This window comes from Terrapene carolina, unplaced genomic scaffold (assembly GCF_002925995.2).
Source record: "Terrapene carolina triunguis isolate 2854851 unplaced genomic scaffold, T_m_triunguis-2.0 Scaffold33891, whole genome shotgun sequence".
Lineage (NCBI taxonomy): Eukaryota > Metazoa > Chordata > Testudines > Emydidae > Terrapene > Terrapene triunguis.
Genome location: NW_020698242.1, coordinates 751,971 through 768,407, shown reverse-complemented (window position 1 = coordinate 768,407; position 16,437 = coordinate 751,971).

Here is a 16,437-nt window from a genome sequence, read left to right as displayed (position 1 = left end):
ACCTCTTAATGTATAATATATCCAGTGCAAGCTCTGGGAGCAGACTTGAAAGTTGAATAACAAGGGCAGAAGGTACTTGAAAGCAATCTGGTTTTGGAATAATCCAAGAGAGAGTTAGAGTAAAATAAGAAAGAAGCATATTATGAGATGTGTTATTACATCCCCTTGTTCCTCTTTTGTTTCCAGCCCTTTTTCCTCTTCCTTTCCCATTACTGTAGATAGGATACCATGGAAAGTGCTCCCTTTGCCTAAATGACTTCAATCAATGCAAATAAATGACTTCTAGCAAAGGACTTCCTACTGTATCCCCATAGCCTTGCTATTCATTATTGCCCTTCATCCAGTAAAACACTTACAGATATGCTTAAAATTAAGCATATGAGTAAGTCCCATTGACTTCTGGATGGGGTCTGATGGTGCAACCCTGATGTTGGTGAGGACTGCTTGTGTGAGTAGCTCCAGGGAAAGCACCAATATGAGTTAAGAGTTGCACAATTGGCCGTGGTTCACTTATGGCCTTTTCCTACATTCTTAATGGTCCCCACTGCCATTTAAAAAAAATCTCACTTTAACATGTCTGAAACCAGTCAAAATCCTACTTCCACTTTTAGGACCAGCACAGCTTCAAGCTGCTGGGACTGACTTAGTGACATCTTGGCATACAAACACCATGGTGATGTGTGCCAAAATAACTGACACATTCTGGCAAATTAACTGAGTAACGACCTGCTGATGACCTAATATGGCAATATGCCAAGTAATACAGCCCTTCGCAGAGACCTTAACGCTGAAATTTGGCCCATGGTCAAAAGTTAGCAAGATCCACTGCCACATACCATAAAACTACCTCTGTGATACTTCTCACAGCCTTGTTCAACCCAACGTGCCAACAGACCTGACAGTTGTTTAAACAACGTCACAGAATCTTTTGCAAACAGAGTTTCTCGCTAATGTTTAATTTAAAAAAGCAGCTTGTCACAGCTCACCAGCAAGGTGCACAGTGTCTCCAAATACTATGATTATGCTGGCAGATAAATTAATAAACGTCTTCAGTATAAATGTGAGTTTATATCATGTATGACCCAGGCTAGGGATGAAAGTGCTGTACTACCCACCATTACATTGGCGGAGTGAGAATAACCAGTACAGCACATTGAACATTCTGTAATATTTCCTGTTTCAAATTATATGTTAATCGCAATCTCACTGTAATGATGCTGGTAGAAAAGATACACAAAACTGTAAGATTGAGCATAGCTCTGAGTTGGAAGCTTAGATTTAGTTTTTAATCACATGATTATTCTTAAATGGCATGTCTAGTTTACAGTATTTGAAAATCACCTTATTTATTTATGCATGTATTACAGTTTCCTTTTCCTTATCCTTGATCCTTCTTTGGATGCAAACTGTGAAAAAAAAAGTCAGTGATCCAGTTATCCAACATTTTATGATAGTGCTACATGCATCCAGTAATTCATACTACTCAGTGTAACATGTGCAAGGTACATGCACACACTGCTCCTTTCTTCTTTGACAAATTCCCAGAGTAGCATACTCCCTGGTATATTGCAATCCAGATGCTCATTGTTATTGCAATGCCCCAACATGCCTATTTCTAAAAGAAATCAAACCAGCTTCTTAAGTGTAAATGAACAGTTCATTCAGACTGTCAGTCTCAAGAAAATGTTAATCCAAAATCATGTCCGCTTTGCAATACTAGTAATTGCACAAATTCCAAATTCAGTGGCATCCCGTGCTCCATCCCTGCTGTACTAGCTCTCATTTTTATATCTAAAAGGATACCACAATTTTCAGCTAAAAACAATAAATGTTTTATATTTTATTAATAACATTCTTGATCTTAAAAAAAAAAACTGAAAACATTTTATTGCTTTGATGTGACTTAAAAGAACTATGTTCAAATTCCCTCTAAAAGGAACGTATATATGAATCTCATTTCAATACAGGATATAAAGGGATTTGTCAAAAACTGTTGCAATTTCAGTGATGCAGAAAAACTGCAGCGCTATTTGCTGAGCTAGTTCAATGACCAAATTACAGATATAGCTATGCTTTTTCCACTGCATTGGCTCTGACAGTCTCAAACTTTCCCTCTCCCCAATGCCCCGTGTGTTTTTCTATTGTGTTACTATTATTGTCTTAATCTTAACAAGAAAGACCCCTAAATACAAGCTTTGCAGTCTATTTAGCAAATCTTAAAGCTTTGCCTTCAGAGCAGACATGCTAAAGGGGTTTATGAAAGTCTATGTAAATTATCCAGCCAGATTAGACCATCTGATAAAGATTTAGATCACAGTACACAGCTTGCATCTGTGTTTCAATCTGCACAACACTAACGGAAAATTTCAGCATATTTTATTGTAGAATCACCAGAAGATCCAGCTAAATCAAGAATTAAACCCACTCACTGCATTCACAGGAGGCTGATGGAATATGCATTTGAAAGGGTTTAGGCAGGAAAGAATAATAAATTAAAAGTATTTTAACAAAAATCTGGGAATCAGTTAATTCATCCTTACAATAAATCCATTCTCTGGTTCACTTAACAGTATCTATACCCATAAGTTAACCAGTATTTTGAGAATTACTATCAGGTCTTGGAACAATCTCCCATTCATAAACCTTAATGAGTGAAATTGTGTTTTTTGTATCACTATCAGTTATTTTACGAATACAGTATTGCTTTGTTAGCTGAGTGAAGCAACATTCTCTCAGGGCCTGATTTTGCAGTGGCTTTGTATACAAGACCCCTCCTGAAGTCAGACAGAATCTGACTGTTATTCCTTTGATTTATTGTTTTGATTTTGTTTTTTATAATCACAGCATGTCAAGGCATATGTTGACTGAGCTATGAATATTTTGAATAATACATGGTATGGCACTATGTCAAATACTTGTACTGGGCCCAAAATGTATGTCCTCATTCAGGCAAAACAAGTGTCATTGATTCCAATTCATGCTGAGTAACATGACTGCCAATGCACAACTGCAATGAGACCCTCTCAGTTCACCAAATTTCAGCCAAACTTCAGTCTGTCACCTGCTCGCAGTCACCAGTCTCACCTTTTGAGTAGATCCACATCTAAGAGGATAAGGGCGAAGGGGGTGAAATATGGAGAGGAGAAAAGCCTTGGGGAATGAATAAAAATGATTATCGTTTTGGGTAAAAATGGAGGAACAGAGGACCAAGTTGGTGGAAATTCAAGAGAACGGATGGGGGCAGGGAGAGAGAGAGAGAGAGAGAGAGAAGATGAATGGTGATGATCAACAGGTACGGAGATGGGAAGGAGGACACGAAGATAACACTGAAGGTGAGACTAGATTTAGCCTGAGGGAACAACCACAGCACCTGAAGAGGGCAAAAGACAGATACATGAAGATGCAAATGGAAAAGATGAGACAAGGGAGAGTAATGGCAAAGGAGAAGAGTAAAACTAAGGCTTGGTCTACACTAGAGAGCTTACAGCGGCGCAGCTGCACTGCTGTAAGCTCTCTCCTGTAGCCTCTCTAAGCGGACAGGAGAGAGCTCTCCCATCCATTTAATTACTCCAGCCCCAGGAGCAGCAGTAGCTATGTCGGTGGGAGAAAATCTCCTGCTGACATGGCACTGTCCACACCTCCTCTTAGGTCGATGTAACTTATGTCGCTTGGGGGGTGGCTTAGTCACACCCCTGGGTGACATAACTTATACTGACATAAGTGGTAGTGTGTAATAGACAACATACTTGTAGTAAGATTGGCTTGCATGGAGTTTGCTTTACAGTACATTTGAATCTACTAAGTATGGTGCTTCTAGTAACAACCACCAAAGTCAGAAAGGTTTTCTAGCTTTGTATAGGCAAAGAAGTGCAAAACTATGCACAAGCCTCTGACCCTAGCTCCTTTGAATGTTACAGACTACACATTTTATTTTGGATGGTGCCAGCTATTGGAGCATGGACTATGGCTTGCAGCCTATTAAGCCTACTTGCAGCTCTGACGTACAAGCATTTAAGGTCTGATCCAAAGCTCACTGAAATCAGGGAGAACCTTTCCATTAGCTTAAGGGTCTGATCCAAGGCCCCCTGAAGGAGCAAGTGAAAATGCATTTTTGTATAACTAAATAGGTTGTGTTTATTCCACAGAGTTGTGTAGTTTGCTGTTTGTATGGTATCGGTGTTCATTCCTGCACAGTGTTTTGAGACTGTCATTTGAAAGTATTGATGTAATCGCTACAGAGTATATGGACCAGTGTATGAGGGCACATACACCATGCATGTGGGTAGGGCATCATAGGGAATCACTGTGCTTATTGAGTTCAATGTAACAATATTTAACAAGGGGCAACATTGACAGCTGGGCTGAACTGAAGGACGACATTCAGCCCTAGCTGACTGTGTTAATTCAAATTCCATATAAATATTATATATTTTATACTAAACCCACAAACAATAATAAATCTGATTGGATTTACAGTCTGTGTCAGTCCTTCGGCCAAATGAAAAGTGCTTCTTAAAGGTTTCTGTGTGACACCACCCTTCAGAAGGGAGACATTATGACTTCCGCACTTAAAGGTTATTGAGTTCTTGATTTCATTTTCAGGCTTGAGAAAAGAAATACCTTCACATGGCAAGAGAAAGAGCTGTAAGAAGTGTCCTGGCATTAAGGTAAAAATCAGTTCATGCAGTAACTGGCTCTGAGATTGTGAGAGTATATGAGACAGAGAGAGAATGCTTTATCAAACAGTCCTCCTTTGTACTGTAAACATACTCCCACCTTTGAAAGCTTTGAAATAAAAGGTTAAAGGAGTTAGGCTATACTAGTGGCCAGTGATTTTTGATCAGTGAGAAGGATATTTTATTATACAATTGGCTGACCTGCTGTAATAAAATGCATGTTGCTTACGTAGGATCTACACATCTGCTACTCTCAATATCTAGTGATGATCTGGCACTTCTCAAATTCCTTTAGTAATAGTTTTATATGGCACCATGAATGCAAACTCATTACACGTAATAAATGATCAAGGGTGTTTACACACTCAACTTCCTATGCAGTGCACACAGAAAACAAAAGGGATCATATACATCCAGACAGTTATTTGCTGATTTAAAATGTGTACTTTACTTTGATTTTCATGTATCCATAAGTCACTGTCTGTAATGTCGTGGGCTCACTCACCAGGCCATAAACCAAAGAACACTCTCCAGCCCCAAGAATCCAGTCCCCTTTTCTTGAGGCACTCAGTTTGATTTCTTCAGAATATGTACCACAAGTTCCACATATCAGCCATGTCCCTGGTTCCTGCAGAGGACTTTGCGTCAATCTACTCCCTGAAGGGTTATATACCTAACACCTAAACGTCACATATAAACTGGCCTTTTTTGAGGGTCTCCTGCAGGAGCCTTCCCACTCCCTGCAGCTCTCCAGCTCAGCTGAGCTACTTGGTGGCTTTTATGAGGACCAGGTGATTTTTCAAGCTATCACCTGGCCATACCTAGGAGACTGCTGACTAATTAAGAGGGATTCACATCAGCCCCACCTTGAAGGGCCAGCTACCCTGCAGTATAGTCAATATTAAGAAATATTGGCAGACTGCTTGGAATATTACAACAAAAATCCACATAGCTCTCCTACCAGATCTGGATGTGAACAGGCTTTTTCTAACAGAAAAGAATTAGGGCTAAGCTTAAAACTAATAGAACTTGAGCATGAAAAGTCTTAATAAAGTCAGAAAGCTCTCAAAAGGACCGTTTGCTTTGTTGTGCAATGTTGTGAGGCATGATCTCCAATATCTTCATACACAAACATGAACACACACACAACTGCCAGTTTAGGCCACACTTCTGCATCACTAAATTCAATGTGAAAAGGATCAAGGTGCTAAAGCCTTTTTTTCTCTGCCTGAATTGATGATCTATGCCCAGATCCATCAGCATACTTAAGTGCATGCATAATGTTAAGCACATACAGAAGTATTCTGTTGTATCAATCCCTGTGATGCTGTATTTCCCTCAAACTCTTTAATACAAATACTGCCCTGTAAAGATTCCTGCATACTGAAAATTTAGATTTTGGACATTCACACTGGAAGGAAATAAATAGAAATTGAGAGTCATACAGGCCATTCCGTTAGACACAGAAAAGCCATATACAATTAGAGCTGTGCAAATAACTGTTTTTTTCAGTTTGCAGGCTGATCCAAAATAATTTTTTAACAATTGTTTTGTGTTGATCCGCAGCAATTTTTTTTAAAAAAAATTTCAGGAACTGTAAAGTTGGGTCAAATGAAATGGTTTGTTCAAACTGAAATGAAACATTTCATTTCATATGAGGTATTTTAAAGTTTTATTTAAATAAAATTTAAGCAAATTTTGAAATGAAAAGTCATTTCAAATTAAAAATGAAAACATTTTGATTTTTTTAATTTTGTTTATTTTTGACTAAAACAAGTCAATGAATTCAACAAAAGGTTTTTGTTTACCCAATCTTTTTTTCCAGCACAAAAAACAGACAAAAAAAAGTTTTGATCAAAGAACTGCACCGAGTTCTGTATATAATATATTTTAGTTATACAAAATTGCTTAATTTTACACATAGTTATCAGCATACTTTGATCATAGAAAGAATGGCTGTTCTTCTATGAATTACATTTACTTTGCATGATCTAATAAGGAGATCAGAGATATTTATTTAATTAGACACACAGAAGCACCCATGGAAAATTATCACAAAAATATTCTGTAAATTAAAGGTTGGAATAAACCAATGGCATGTATTTCTAAAACACGAAGTAGAGCAGCAGCTACTATTAGTGAAGGTTTTATCATATATCTTCATGCTGCCTCCATGGCATCCTTCCATACTCTTTCATTTTCCCATAGAAGCCTTTCCCTTTAGGTGCTCCACGGCATTCAGGATCTGCGGAGCTTGCAGCAGTATTAACTCAGGGTCTGGGCCTGTTCCCCCAAGAAGACAGTGTTGTATGCAAGTGACAGTAAACTAGCCAATGACAGTATGGCCCCTGCAGAAGCTATGCTGCCAAAGGTGAACATAGGCACAGGTGCATTGCAATCTTCTGCAGGACTGAAGGATCTGTAGGTTTGGAATGACTTCCACCACCTCCACCCCAATCCATTCCACCCACAGAGGCCAGTTTGTCAGAAATTCCATGATGTGAACCTCATTGGGTCCCTATAGCCCTTGCCACAGGATGGGGACAGTCCTGTCCTTAGCATCTTGCAGAACAATTCTATGTTTTATCATTTTTATAAATTAACTGTAAAAGATACAACACACCAGAGGTGTTTTAGTGTTGTGGGAGAGGGGTTCATTTGGCTTGCATAAAGATTTAAGAGGTAATTTGATATGTTTTGTCTATTTCTTAAAGGACTAGTCCCAGAACATTTATAGAAACAGAATACTTGGGAATCAAAGATGTTCTGCATTTTCACTAGACAATTGATGGGTCCAGGGTCAGTTTTCTCTGTACTCCCCACTGCCAAACTATTCAGTGACTGTGAATATTTTAAGGCCCAGTATCTCATCCCTTTGGAATGAGTTAAAAACCATGTCAATTAAGTTTTCCTTTGTCATTATTAATTGTTTTTGTTTGTTTTCAAAGCATATTTGGAAATATTTACTCAGCTTATAATAATTTCCACTGCAAAATGTTCACTCCTGAATTTCAGGCCCTTCCATGTTATGGGCCAGATTCTGATACCCTTTCTCTGTAGGTGCATTAAAATCAAATCATCTTGCAAACCTTGACAGCAGCTCTGATTAAAGGCCTTATCTATTCTCAAACTTTTTTTTAAGCAATGGGGAGGAGCTGTATGGATGCCAGTACCTGTGTAAGTGCTAGATTGGTCACAGTATCACAATAGACCAACTTTCTGAAAAACTTACTGCTCAACAGGAGGAAGGGTATCAGAATTTGGCCCTTTGGTAAGAAGCATTGTGCTGCTGATTTGAGGGAGGACGATGTTATCATTGTGGCACTGATTCATTACAACTTTCATTGCTTTGAAATGCTAGCAGTGAAGAGCGCTCTAATCCTCAACTGGTGTAAACCAGTTTAGCTGTATTGACTGATATGGAGCTATATTCATTTATACCAATGGATGATCTTGCCCTTTGTGCTGTTGCCTGATTTATTGATTATATATTGATTATGTTGGTTATATTGATTATTTAGAATCCCCAATTGTCAAGTAATTAGACTTCGGAGGTTTGGTCAGTTCTAGCCCCAGAATCAGGCACAAGAGACTTACGATTATTGTCTGGTTGCCACCCTGATGTGCACAGTGGCACCACTCACACTGAGGGCAAAGGTGGTTTTTTAAGATTTTTATGAACGTTGCTAGTAAAAACATAAATGTTCCAATCCAAACGAGAATGTAGCTAGAGTGCAGTATCACTTTGATGTCCCATGTCCTCCCATATGCATATTCACACAATTCTCAGGGAGATCTACAGAAGGGAAGGCAGGTGGTGGTCCCCAGGCACCCTATCCTGTCTTTCTGGAATGCTAAGTAAGTCCAATAGTCAAGGTTTCCCGCCTAAAGCATGGCTGGGCCTATTATATGGTATGGTGGCTGCCATGAATATTCATAGGAGAGTTCTGCCTCCTTTTTCAACAACTAACTTCCGCTTCCTAATAATGTTGGGCTGTTCTTATTCTATAGAATAGTATATTAATTATCCCACACTTATTAGCCTATGCATCAATCATTTACTATGGCAATATTGCGGTTGTACATCTGTTCATGCTCCCATCTCAAAATACCCCAAATTGGCATAAGCTGACTTCTTGCTGTTACCTGTCAGCATTTTATGCAAGATCTCAGCAAAACTAAATATCGCAAAATAACATTTGATGCCCTCTTGTGACTTTGGTCCCTGCTGGTCAGCTCACTTATGCTCAGGCTCATAGGCCTGACTGCCTTATGCAAAGTGCTTACAGGTTTGAGGCCTGCAGGTTTCTTGCATTTCTGCTGGGTAGAACATCCCTGCTGTCCTAAAATCCAGCAATACTCTCGGTAAGCTACAGGGCTAGAAATACTGCACTCTCACTGGGAAAAATTCAATGCTGTACTGCTCTGCTAAGTTTTGCGAGCATCGCTGTAGTCAAAATACCATAGCAAATTATTTTACGAGTTATTATATGTCAGTGCGGTTGCAACATTGCTCACATCAGTGTAAACAATAATCCAAACTGGACTCAGGAACTTTCAGCCTCATTTTATACACTCCCAAACAACAAAGGATTTGATGACATACTGAGAAAAGCCCTGTAAGCTAGTCTAGACTGCACCAACTGCTAGCACCAATGCAGCTCCAGTCATTACTAACAACAGGTAAAAGTCTGATGCAGAGAACTGGGCCTTTAATCAGGACCGATGTCATGTGGCATTACTGGAGGGTCCCATGGGACCTAACTCAGTGAGAAATAACATCATGAATATTTGATGTGAACAGCACTGGAGAAGTGGGAATAGCATTAAGAACATTCCCTTTAACTATTGGTTCCCACCCAGCATCCTGTTTTGTAACTTTTATTCACACTACATTCCTTAGAATCCCCCACTACATTCCTTAGAAACCAATCTGGGACTTTTTAACACGCTTTTAGTTCAAGGCAGCTGAACCAAGCCCAATGGAAAAAACTAGATTAATTTACACTTTAGAATAGTATTAACTAATCTTGAAATTAAAAAAACAAAAAAACAACAAACAAACAAAAAAGTGAAGTTAAAGCAGACGCCAAAACTAACAAATGCAAGAACATTTTGATTAAAGGTTACAAAAATGAATCCTTTTTCCTGGCATTGAATCATATTCAGTTTGTAACATTGCCCACTGTTCAGTGGTCACTTGGTTTTTGCTACAATATCTGCATACAGAAGGATCAAGAAGCAGCTTCTATGGTAGCCTTAACTCAGGAGTTCCGTGCTATTTCTGGTTTATACTAAAAATGTGTCAAGTCATGTACCTTTATTCTCTTTTTTTTTTTTAAAAAGTGTCACTGAAAGATTTTACAACTGCAAGAAACACTGTTGTGTACAAACTTACTATTTAAAAAGGACAGGAAACCTTGCACAAAAATCCCTATGAAATGGAGCTATATTTAATAAATATAATAGGGACTTGCGTTCTTCATCACATCCTTTGTCCTACAGAATGTCAAAGTGCTCTGTAGACTATGGACCCGATCCTCAGCAGCGACCAAGTGCACAATACCCTGGTGTGCATGTGTGTGTGTGTATAAAGGTGGTTATAAACCTTTGTGCTCCCCTGGAGCAGTGCCGTGACATGTTTAAGTGCCGACTCACCTGACACTTTTCAGAAGATATCTAATCAACGTGGTGCTTACCCTGGTTGTGGGCAGTCTCCTCTAGGGACCCCAACATTGCTAAAAGCAGGAGAGCTATACACTAGAAAAGGCTGGCAACACTGGGAAATGTTTGAAAAATGTCCCTATTGTAGATCAGGCTTCAGAGGGAAATTTCACTTTGCCAACAGCTTTGGATGGAAGCATTTGTCATTTAGCAGCTAAGTGTGACATGCTGCATTCCAAGGGGATTTCTTCTCCTTTTTTCTCAAAGCCTGAGCTAAGTGGAAGAGGGAGAAGAAGTGCAACAGCAATGTGCTACTATAGTTGTTCTGTGCTGCAGTCTGACTTCAATTCATGAAGATTTTAATGCATAAAACTCCTCTCACCTCCATTACTGGGCAGGCCAGAGACTGATAGCTTGAGAGCTCACAAGCTCACAGCCTAAGACAATATGGCCCTAGGCCAAGAATGGAAATCAAAAAAATTTATGATAATTCTTACCTCATATGAAAGTTTTGGTGCCAATTATTTGACTCTTTTAAGCATTAACCTCTAATTTCATCTTGCTTACTTCCCACCTCTCCCACCCATCATTCTGGGTGTTGAAAGTTTTTATTGATTCGTGCAGTGCACTATTGGGGGTGGGTGGCAGGGATTTAAAATAGGGAACTGGAGAAATACACTTTTGTGAAAGGCCTTCTCACGCACCCTATTTAGGCATCTGACTCAAACATAGGCAGAATAATAAGGGCTTTAATTTTGTCCCCAATAACCTCAGCTGAAAGATTCCCATTGATTTCAATACGAGCAGGCTCAATACATAATTGAAGTAGAAAATGGAGTCAGGAATGTTACATTTCAGTATATTTGAATGTAATGAAGCCCCTGTGGGGACACCAGCTGCACTGCACAGGAAAAGAGGCAGATAGAACTTCAGTTCCACTCTTAGTTTTGGAAAGAAAGAATTATTAAAAAAAAAAAAAAAAGATTCAGATTGCCAACTGATAGCACTTTGATATGGATTTCCCCCTTTGACTCCATCTATCCATCTGTCACCATGCTGAATCAACAGTGCAGCAAGTAAATGAGCCTTTCAGGATTATTAGTGTATGTCCACCACAGACTGTTTTAATTCCAGAGGACAGGGTTATGAATATACTATTGTGAGTTCCTTTCCGTAGGTTATAGGGCATGGAGTTCAGGTCATTCAGTGAAGCAGGACAAAAGAATGGGTCATGACGACAACTTCTACTTGCAAACTCATTCTAGTCTCAGTTCAACTCATGACCCCAGGTCTGTGCCTCTGTACCACTAAGAAATAACCATAATAGCATATCCACAACCACCCCACCACTATCACGCTGGCTGGCTCATAAGAGTCCTCAAAACTGAACACGTAGACTTAAAATGCAGGAAAGATCTGAACAAAGGAAAATACACTGTTGCTATTTTTTAAATGAGAACAAACATGGAGCAATTAAGAAATGTAAAAAGCTCGAGGCCATGAAAACCACTAATTGCACAAACTCCCTGTGAACAATACAAAGTATCACATAAGGTGAAATATTTAGTGCTCTTTTCTTGAAAATTATACATACTTAGCTTCCTGGCTTTCAATTTCTGAATATAGTTGATTTTTCAATGTTATGCGAATGTAGAAACATTTGCAGCCCTTCTGTGGTTTAAGGTGAAACACTCTTTAAAAACTTACCACATCCCTGTTTACACTGCTATTTCTAACCAAGTTTATAACCAGTTACAGGCATGGTTGACTATTATTTTTTATTATTAACCTATATGAACTGAGAAAATGTAATCATTTAAGTTATACAGATGTGTCTCCTTATTAACATTAGGCACATAATTTCATATTTCCACACACGTATGATGAATCTTATCTATAACTATAAAACAATTTCCCTGTATCTCTCCTATTAATCCCAATTTATTTAACAGGAAAAAAAAATCAAGAGGGCCTGCCCCAAGCCTCTAGACAGCACAACACAAAATAGCAGTTTAAAAAAGATACAGTCAAGAGCCCACAGCACACATTGTCCAGATGTAAATAGTTACCCTCATATGAGACCTTCCAGAAGTTTTTTTCCTTCTTCTATTATTTTCCCTTCTATAAATCATGTAATTCATACCCAGCTGCTATGTATGTCCCTTCATGTGGGTAATCTATATACGGCATGGTTAAAACACTTAGTAATTCTGGTGTCCAACATTGCTTTGCTTCTGCCAGCAGCCTAGTTTTGTATATGTTCCCTCTCCCTGCCCCTCCCCTCCCTGAACTGGTTTTATTTATGTGTGCACAAGATCCCCTAACCATACTTTTGTAACTGGTTGGGCCACTCCAACCTCCCAGTCTTTTGTGCTATGAAGCATACCAAAATGTGTGCTGAACTTGTTGCATTATGGAATAGCTCCCCAGGATTTCCCTGTGTTGTCCTGTCTTGCAGACAGAATCTATTCTGAATCACAGAGCGGCTTCAGAGCTGAAAGGTCTGCTATCAACATGATCTTCTCGCTGAGACAACTACAAGAGAAACTCAGAGAACAAAAAAAAGCCCCTCTACATAGCCTTCATTGATCTCACAAACACTTTCGACTTTGTCAGTAGAGTGGACTATTTGCACTTCTAGAAAAGATTGGATGTCCCCCCAGGCTCTTAAGCATGATTCAGTCCTTCTATGAACACATGTGTAGCAAGTCCAATATGATGGCTCAGTCTCTGAGGCTTTCCAGATTCATAGCGGAATTAAGCAAAGTTGAGTGCTTGCCCCTACGTTGTTTGGGATCGTCTTCTCCCTGCTACTGAAACAAGCTATTGGTTCCTCAACTGAGGGAATCTACTTGCACAGAAGATCTGATGGAAAGCTGTTCAATCTTGCAAGACTCAGATCTAAAACCAAGACTCAGGAGTCCTTTATCCACCACCTCCTCTTTGCTGATGACACAGCAGTGACAACCCACATAGAAGCTCATCTTCAAATCCTTATGTACAGTTTTTCCAAAACCTGCCAAGACTTCGGGCTTACTACAATCCTAAAAAAGACTAACAGAATGTGCCAAGGAGTTGAGGAAGCACGCTCCATCAAGAGCAACAACTATGAACTTGAAGTGGTGAATGAGTTCACATACCTGGTGGGGTCCACTATCACAGTCAACCTTTTGCTTGAAACAGAACTCAACATCCACATTGGAAAAGCTGCCACAACAACATGTAGACTGAACAAGAGGGTATGGCAAAATAACAAACTGACAGAACACACAAAGATCTGTGTGTATTGTGCATGTGTTATCAGCACACTTTTGTATGGGAACGAGACATGGACCTTATACTCTCATCAGGAAAAAAGGCTCAACAGCTTTCATATGTGTTGCCTTTGTCAAATCTTTGGAATCTCCTGGTGGTATAGAGTCACCAACACTGAGGTGCTCAAACGGGCCAGCATATCGAGCATGCGAACACTCCTCAAACAGAGATGCCTTTGCCGGCTTGGGCATGTGTGTCGAATGAATGATGGGCGCATCCCAAAGGACATCCTCTACCGTGAATTGGCATCTGGAAAAAGAGCCAAAGGATGTCTATCATAAACATACAGCTACGGGTAGCATAAAATCCCTCCTTACCTGTAAAGGGTTAAGAAACTCAGATAACTTGGTTGGCACCTGACCAAAAGGACCAATAAGGGGAGAAGATGTTTTCAAATCTGTAGGGGAAGGTTTTTGTTTTCGTGTTCTTTTCGTTCTCTCAGAGTCAGCAAGGAACCAGGGCAGGGAAAATGCATCTTCCTAAGCCATATCTGAACTAAGCATCTAATAGTGCAGAAATAGTAAGTAATAGCAAAGAAATGTGTTAGATTATCTTTTGTTTTAGCTTGTGAATTTCCCTGTGCTAAGAGGGAGGTTTATCCCTGTTTTTGTAACTTTAAAGTTTTGCCTAGAGGGGAAATCCTCTGTGTTTTTAAATCTTTTGTTATCCTGTAAAGTATTTACCATCCTGATTTTACAGAGGTGATTCTTTTACCTTTTCTTTAATTAAAATACTTCTTTTAAGAACCTGATTGATTTTTCATTGCTCTTAAAATCCAAGCGTTTGGGTCTGTGTTCACCTGTACCAATTGGTAAGGATATTATTCTCAAGCCTTCCCCAGGAAAGGGGGTGTAGGGCTTGGGGGAATATTTTGGGGGAATAGGACTCCAAGTGGTCCTTTCCCTGATTCTTTGTCTAAATCACTTGGTGGTGACAGCATACTGTTCAAGGACAAGGTGAAATTTGTGCCTTGGGAAAGTTTTTAACCTAAGCTGGTAAAAATAAGCTTAGGGGGTTTTTCATGCGGGTCCCCACATCTGTACCCCAGAGTTCAGAGTGGGGAAGGAACCCTAACAATGTCCAAAATTGTGTTTTAAGGATCTGTGCAAGTGAGACCTTAAAGAAATGGACATGGATGTGGACAAATGGGAAGATCACACTCAAGACCACAGCCTTTGGAAACAAGAGCTTAACAAAGGTCTCCAGAGTTATGAGAGGAACCAGTCCAGCTTAGCAGAGGAGAAAAAAGTTCACAGAAGGAAGAGCCCAAAGAGTTGAAACATCACCTTTAAATGTGACAGATGCAGCAGATATTGTTTCTTTTGAGTCAGTCTCTTCAGCTCACAGCAGCCATAAAACCAACCGAGTAAATTCTTTACCTCTCAGGGGTGCATACCCATGGTCTCTCGAGACTGAAGGATGCCTACTACTGATACAAAAATTGTTAAGGAGCATGGCACATGAGGACATGCAAACATGGTTGGAATATCAGAAAAGCTGTCATGGGGATATATAATGAATCATTACTTGTGACCAATTAAGGTGATTGTGCCTTACTGGTAGGTGTGGTGTGAACAGACTAATTAAATAAGACTCGAGTCAAAGTAAACTGAAGGAATTTAATGGCATAAACAAAAGCTAGATAAATCAAAGGGTGAGTCAATATTCTGAATGAAGATAAACAAGACATTGGGTAAAATTCTGCAGACAGTTGTGTCAATATAACCAAAAGCAGCGTTGGGCCAAAGCTTTCAATTCTCCCCATGATATGCACACATTTTTCCTATGAATATCAATGAAATTTAGACATAATTCCCAAATAGGGATTAAATCTCATGGGGAAGAAAGGCAAAGAGAGAGCACCCATGTAAAAATATTTTTAGATGTAGATCCTTCTAAGCAATGATGTAGTTGCCAAAACATTTTCAAACACTGAATATGCCAATAAAACCATACTGATGAAAATGGAAACCTTTAAAATAGATGGCAAAACGATAATTTATAGAATGGGCAAAATTTAAATACTTTTTATTATGTGACATCAAGCATATGTTGCATTGCTGTTGAGTAGATGATAACTTTGAAAGGGAAGCATTACCCTAATGAACAGAGCAGATCTGAAATAAAGCAATTAACTAACTCTCCGTTCATTGTTTTAATATTAAGAAATATAAGATAACACAGACACTCAAGATGGCAGGCAGTAAAGTTAATCAGATGAGACAATATTTTTAAAAAAGTGTGTCAATGCTTCATTCTGGGGTAGGGAAAAAGAAAGTGCTTCAAAAAACTGCTAATTCATATTTTTTAAAAGAAAAAGTTGTATTGGATCTACTAGATCTGAAAGGATTTAACCCTAATAGTGTAATAGAAATGTGTAACAGATAACAAGCTCGTTCAATAAAAATGTTTGGTTTCCCTGCTGACAGAACCTTATGATGGGCCACAGAACTTAAAAAAAAAAGAAAAGACTTTTAATGTAGTCATAGGGTATGTCTACACTACAGGATTAATCCGAATTTAGATAATTCGAATTTGGGAAACAGGTTGTATAAATTCGATTGTGCGCGGCCACACTAAGCACCTTAATTCGGTTTTTAACCACATTAATTCGGTGGTGTGCGGCCACACTACCCCATTAATTTAAACACAGTAATTCGGTGGTGTGCGGCCACACTAACCCTAATTCGAATTAACAAAATCGATTTAGGCTCTACTCCGCTCGTCGAGGTGGAGTACAGAAATCGATTTTAAGTGCCCTTTAATTCGAATTAACTGGCTC